At 38.7% G+C, this 7,473-nt stretch overlaps 1 pseudogene; it reads left to right on the forward strand.

The window, feature by feature from the left end:
• The first annotated feature begins 2,321 nt into the window (after positions 1-2,321).
• LOC121437523 lies at positions 2,322-3,767 on the forward strand (annotated as a pseudogene).
• The last annotated feature ends 3,706 nt before the right edge of the window (positions 3,768-7,473 follow it).

Consider the following 7,473-nt stretch of genomic DNA (forward strand, 5'->3'; position numbering starts at 1 on the left):
AAACAAGGACTTCTTGAATTTTGCATGCAAATGGATGGAAATAGAAAACACTATCCTGAGTGAGGTAAGCCAGACCCAAAAAGAGGAACATGGGATGTACTCACTCATATTTGGTTTCTAGCCATAAACCAAAGACATTGAGCCTATAATTAGTGATCCTAGAGAAGCTAAATAAGGAGAACCCAAAGAAAAACATATAGGCATCCTCCTGAATATTAACCTTCAGCAAGTGATGAAAGGAGACAGAGACAGAGACCCACATTGGAGCACAGGACTGAAATCTCAAGGTCCAAATCAGGAGCAGAAGGAGAGAGAGCACAAGCAAGGAACTCAGGACCGCAAGGGGTGCACCCACACACTGAGACAATGGGGATGTTCTATTGGGAACTCACCAAGACCAGCTGGCCTGGGTCTGGAAAAGCCTGGGATAAAACCGGACTCTCTGAACATAGTGGACAATGAGGACTACTGAGAACTCAAGAACAATGGCAATGGGTTTCTGATCCTACTGCACGCACTGGCTTTGTGGGAGCCTAGGCAGTTTGGTTGCTCAACTTACTAGACCTGGATGGAGGTGGGGGTTCCTTGGACTTCCCACAGGACAGGGAACCCTGATTGCTTTTCGGGCTGGGGGGGGGACCTAATGAGGGGAGGGGGAGTGAAATGGGAGGCGGTGGTGGGGAAGCGACAGAAATCTTTAATAAATAAATAAATTAAAAAAATAAAATTAAATTTAAAAAAAAGAAAACATTTTAATCCTTATCAGTTCCCCAAACTAGCAATTATTAACATTTTGTTAATTCAAAGGGATCACTGACTACATATGCATTACTATTTCACCTTCTCAGAAGAAGGAAAACATCCTGGCAATTAAACCATGACAATACCAGCATGTATGTCATATCCCAATTTTAGAAATGTTACAAAGATCTTAAAGTGCATTCATAATCAATTGAATAGACTATTATTTGATGTGGGAAGTCCTTCTCTATATGTGTTGCTCTTATTGGCTAATAAACAAACTGTTTTCAGCCAATGGCTTAACAGAATATAGCCAGGCTGAAAGAGATCTATAGAGAGAGAGATTATGCAGAGTCAGTGAGACAACCATGAGCTGTCAGAGGGGAAAGATACAAGCTGTTATTTGGAACCTTGCCGGTAGGCCACAAACCTCATAATAAAATATAAAATAATATAAATGGGCCAACCAAAGATATAAGAGCTAGCTACCTATGTGCTTAAGTAATAGGCCAAGCAGTGATTACATTAATACAGTTTCTGTGTGGTTATTTTAAGTCTGGACAGCCGAGAATGAACAAGCGGCCTCTGCCTGCAATTATTATAGCTATTTGCTCTAGTCATTCTTTCTTTACTTTTAACATGTTTTCCATATTCTTTGTTCTCAGATAATAACCCTCATCCTTTACTCTGAGTTAAAGTTCTTTTATTTTCTTTTAATACAAATTCGTTAGTTCTTATGAGGGTCTATTAATAGTAAAAACTCATTACCTGGACTTGCACATAGTTTAGATCTTGGTTGAAATTTTATTTTAATTTAAATTTTACTGGAAAGTCTAAATATTTATTGTAGTGGCATTTTTTTGTATTTTAATAAATAAAGCTTTCCTGAAGATCAGAATGGTAAACAGCCACACTGGCCAGCCTTACAGGCCAGGCAGCAATGACACACACCTTAATCCCAGTAGCCACACTAGCTTGCTATAGAAACCAGGCGGTAGTGGTGCATGCCCTTAATCCCAGAACTAGAGAGGATTATAAAACAGGAGGAGACAACTCTCAGTCTCAGTCTCGTTCTGAGATTCCTGGAGGCAGGAGCACCATTTTTGGACTGAGGTAGAGGTAAGAATCAGTGGTTGGCTGTTTTGCTTTTCAGACCTTCAGGTTGCATCCCCATTTCTGTCTCTGAACTTTTGTTAATAGTGTTTCAATTTATCATGTGCATATTGTTTTAGTAGCATCTGCATATTTCTTGTGCTTTTACTTTTTTTTTCTGTTTGTTTGCTTTGCCCTATTCTTACTTTTTTGTTTTCTTTTACTTTATTTAATATTGTTATTTAGATGCCTGTTTGTATTCTAATGAGAGAGAGGTGGAGGGAGAGAGAGAGAAAGAGAGAGAGAATGTGAACTTTGGGTAGGTGGAGAAGTGGGAAGGATCTAGGAGGAAGGCAGGGAAAGTAAACCATAATCAGAATATATTATATGAGAAAAGAGTCTAATTTCAGCTCATTGAGTGTGGTGGGAACTTTGGGGAATTCAGGTGGCCTTGTTGCCAGCACAGTTGGGCCTACATGTAAGCAGCTATGTATAAGAGACCAGCAGCTGGCATTGATTTGGGTGTCACCTATGACTGTATGGATGTCTTCCAGCATGGAAATGTGTAAAGAATTGCCAAACAGGACAACTGAACCTCACCAAGATATGTTGCTTTTACTGACTCAGAACAATTAATTGGGGATGCTGTGAATGAGGCTGCAATGGAGCCCACCAAGACAGTTTTTGATGCCAAACATCTGTCTGGTGTAGGTTTGACTATGCTGTTGTTCAGTGTGATATGAAACATGGTGATGAATGTGCCTGCAGGCCCAAGGTCTAAGTAGAAAACAAAGGAGAGACAAAAAGTTTCTCCCCAGAAGAGGTATCCACTATGGTTCCAAAAAAGATGAATGAAATTTCTGGAGAAGTCTGTCTTGGGAAGAATGCTACCAATGACTGTCAGCAGTATGTGACAAAAGATGCAGGAACTATTGGGGGTCTCAATGGACTTAATTATCAATGAACCTGCTGCTGCTTTGGCTTATAGCTTAGAAAAGAATGTTGGAGGTGAAAGGACTGTGTCAAATCTATTTATTTGGGAGGTGGTACTTTTGATGTGTCAATCCTCACCATTGAGGATGGAATTCTTTAGGTCAAATCTACAGCTGGAGATACCCACTTGGGTAGAGAAGACTGATAATCTAGTGGTCTACCATTTTATTGTTGACCTTAAATCCAATTATGAGAAGGACATCAGTGAGGACAAGAGAGCAATCCTGCATCTGTAATGTGTGTAAATGGGCTAAATGTACCCTCTCCTCCAGCACCCAGGTCAGTGCTGAGTTTGATTTTCTTTTATGAGGAAATCATCTTCTATACCTTTATTACCTGCTCTCAATTTGAAGACTTGAATGTTACCTGTTCTGTGGCACACTGAACCCTGTAGAATAGCCCTTTTGAGATGTCAAACTAGACAAGTCACAGATTCATGATGTTGTCCTGGTGGGTGGTTCTCTCAGGATCCCCAAGATTCAGGAATTTCTGAAAGACTTCTTCAATGGAAAAGAACTGAAGACTAGCATTAACCCTGATGAAACTATTGCATAAGAAGCAGCTGTCCAAGAGGTCGTTCTGTCTGGAGACAAGTCTGAGAATGTTAAGGATTTGCTGCTCTTGGACGTCACTCCTTTTCTTCTTGGTATTGAAGCTGTTGTTGGGGGAGTCATGACTGTCTTCACCCAACACAATACTGTAATTCCTACCTAACACACTTATCTTTACCACCTACTCTGACAACTAACTGGTGTGTTCCTTCAGGTGTTTGAAGGTAAAAAGGCCATGACTAAGGATAACAAACCGCTTGAAAAGTTTGAACTCATAGGCATATCTCCAGTACCCCATGGCATTCCTCAGAATGACGTCACTTTGATATGGATGCCAATGGCCCTCCCAATGTTTCTGCTGTGGATAAAAGCACAGGAAAGGAGAACTAGATCATCATCACTGATGACAAGGGTCCTTTGAGCAAGTAAGATAATAAGTGCATGGTCCAGGAAGCTGAGAAGTACAAAACCTAAGATGAGAAGCAGAGAGATAAGGTACCACCCAAGAATTCACTGGAGTCCTATGCATTCGGTGTGAGAGCAACAGCTAAAGATGAGAACCTTCAAGGCAAGATCAATGATGAGGACAAACAGAAGATTTAAACAAGTATGATGGAATCATACTGGATAAGAATCAGACTGCAGAAAAGGAAAGAGCTGAACACTGGCAGAAAGAACTGGAAAAAGTCAGCAACCCCATTATTACCCCATCATTACCAAGCTCTACCAGCATACCATACTTGGTATGCTGGGAAGAATACTTGGGGGGCTTCACTGATGATGTCCCTCTTTCTGGTGGAACTTCTTTAGGACCTACCATCAAAGAAATTGATTAAGTCAGTCCTAGAAGAGATGTAGCATTGTTCCGCAGGGAAACATTTGAAGGGACCAAATTTACCAAGTTTGTGGCAGCCATAATGTTAAGCTGCTACTACAAATTACGTGACACTCTTCAGTACTTGAACATGAAACATGTGCATAGGCAGAGGAAATAGAACATTGCACGTCATAAGTACTGTATCCTAAGAGGAAAATGAAATATATAAAATAAAACTATTTAACATTGACTTTAAAAAAACATATTTAACCCTGTCTTCAAAATCCAAAAAAAAAAGCCAACCATATTTTCAGTTAGAAAAACAAAAAGCAATCCAGCAATCCAACGAATGTGAATGTAGAAATTTTTAAATCATGTTAGTAAGGTGTATTTCACACAATAAAACTGTATGAGTGTTAAGTGCACACACTGGAGAACATTTAAGCATGGATGAGCCATTATAGCTATCATCTGGCATCTGAAAATGTTTGCAAATGGCATTAAAGATCAGTTTGAAGCTATTCTCCTCTCTGGAGGTGATGATGTTTTCCCACTGTCATGGGCTTTCAGTTGTTGCTAAGTCTACTCTCCGCATCATTTCTATTTCCTGGGAGGTAACTTGCCTTCTTGGTTTTTAAATTTTTTTTAACATTTTGTCTCTGGTATCCTGGATTTTACAAACTTATGTCCAGATGTGGATTGCTTTGATGTTCCCTGAAAATATTCTGATATTCCTAAATATTCCTGAATCTGAATTTTAATATACTACATCTTATTTGTAACATACTCAATCTCCTGAAGTCTCTAGATTTTCTTTAGTTCTTTATATTCTCTCCCTTTGAAATTCCCATTGGATTATATGCTTGGCTTATTATTACTTATTATTAATATTCCATTTCCTTCTAGAAATAAAATTATTATTATTATATAATAACATAGTTAAAGTACACCTATTCAAAGTGTATACTTTCATGAATTATACCTAATATTTATACTAGTATAATCATCATTGTGCTCAACATGAAAACAGTTTCTGTCATCCTCAGTGGTCCCCTTGTGCCTTTCTGGATAAAGTATTTAGCCCTAGGTGATCAATATGTTTATTATCATTGTTTATTTTGACTAGTCTAGAATTTCATAGACATGGAATCACATGGATTAAACTCTTTATGTCACTTCTTTCACACAGCAGATGATGTTTGAGGTTTGTTCCTGTTTGAAGAAATATCAGTTGCCTATTTCGTTTCATTGCTGAGTAGAGTGTCATACAGATAAAGCACATTTTATTTATTCATGGATATTTATGTTATTTCTGATTCTAAGCCACTATGTGGAAAGATGCTTCATATAGCTAATAAATGTTTGCTTCTAATTTTAAACTTCTGTGAAGCCGGGCGGTGGTGGCGCACGCCTTTAATCCTAGCACTTGGGAGGCAGAGGCAGGCAGATCTCTGAGTTCAAGACCAGCCTGGTCTACAAGAGCGAGTTCCAGGACAGGCTCCAAAACCACAGAGAAACCCTGTCTCGAAAAACCAAAAAAAAAAAAAACCTTCTGTGAAGCCTTATACAGCAAGTATATCTCACCTGGGCTTTTCTTCTGGGTCATCTGACTTTCACTCATATTCAGTGATAACAAGACTGCACAGAGTACTTTGAAATCAGGTAGCTTAAGTGCTCCTGCCTTATTGTTTTAATGTTCAAGATTATTCCAACTATTCTAGCATATGTGCCTTGTCACACACCTTTTAGAACTGGAGTACCAGTTCTTCAGAATGCTATGTGGAGAGCCTGAGATGAGTTGAATGGAGCTAGACCAACTAGCAAAGAAGTCAAGTCCCAACAACACCCATGCATCTTCCAGCCTATGTATTTACATCATGAATTCCCTTTGATAGCGTTTTGCACTATCTGGTATAAAAGTCTTTTACACATTTGTTAAAATTATCCATAATTATGTCACAGTTTTGGATGTTAATGAAAAATGTTTTATTCAAATTTTATTTTTCAATGATTCATAAGTAGTATGTCAAAATTTATATGCGGATACTGTAACATCTGAATGTGCTAACTTCACTCATCAAATCTGCTATGTTTCACAAAGTGTTGTAAGGGTTTTATGTACACAACTATGTCATTGGCAATGGGAATGCTTTTTATTTCTTCCAGTCTCTATGCCATCTTTCCCCGTTGCCTGGTTTCACTGTCCAGCCCTTCCAATATAATGGTGAACAAAGAGAAGGAAAGCAGACAAATTGGCCTCGTTCTTGCTCTCTGGAAGAAAACATCTAGTTTTTGTTTATTTTTTTGTTTTTGTTTTTCACATCAGTTTTATTCATATCATTTCATATATACTCCAGCTGTCTACAACAAGCTGTCTATCACAAGCCCTTTAAGTACTTGCATGTTTTGTGAAATAAATAAATCAAAATTTATGCATTTTAAAAGTTAAATCACCCAATATTCCAGTACTGATTGCAGTCTTACTTAAACAACTCCCGTTAAATAAAACCACAAATTATTATTGCGGCGCACCATGCCCATCTGTGTTCTATGCGCTACCCTACAGTTAGTGAACTGGGCAAGGGGCTGGAGATTGAAACACACAAAGACTCACAGACAGAGACCCAAGTCATCCTTGAATTCCCCAAGAATGCCCCCTTATTGTGTTCAGGGGCAGCTTATATAGAGATAGCCACGCCCCAGCCAAACGCACCAGAAACCACTCTCCTGCCATCAGGAACGCCTGAAGGTGCTCAGAGCAGCTGTAGGCACTCAGATCAGGGGAAAACAAGTTGTTTACAAGAAATTCAGGATCTGGGGGGTCACAGCTCCTAACAATTATAGCTACTGTTTCACATACTTTTAAAAAAGAGGACATAGAAGTGTAATGGATAATTATAAAACTGATTATACCCACTGATACTAGGATGAAATAGTTTATTTAGAATATCTTTCAGCAGTCATCTGCAGACATTTTTATAAGGAATGGGCTGGAGATGCAGAAGCCTGACTCTTTTTTCTAGTAATTCAGTTTCTCTTTTTAAATTAAAGGCTTTTAACTCCATGTCTTTCAGGAGGCTTTTAGTTATTAATATTTTTTTTGTATTTCAGACGATCCATCTCAAAATGTATATTGTCTATTACTGTTATTGGGAATTGTGACTGAAAAAGCATGGGATAAAACCGGACTCTTTGAACATGGCGGACAATGAGGGCTGATGAGAAGCCAAGGACAATGGCACTGGGTTTTGATCCTACTTCATGTTCTGGCTTTGTGGG

This window comes from Microtus oregoni, unplaced genomic scaffold (genome assembly GCF_018167655.1).
Source record: "Microtus oregoni isolate MIOR12 unplaced genomic scaffold, Mior012 000052F_ref0000163, whole genome shotgun sequence".
Lineage (NCBI taxonomy): Eukaryota > Metazoa > Chordata > Mammalia > Rodentia > Cricetidae > Microtus > Microtus oregoni.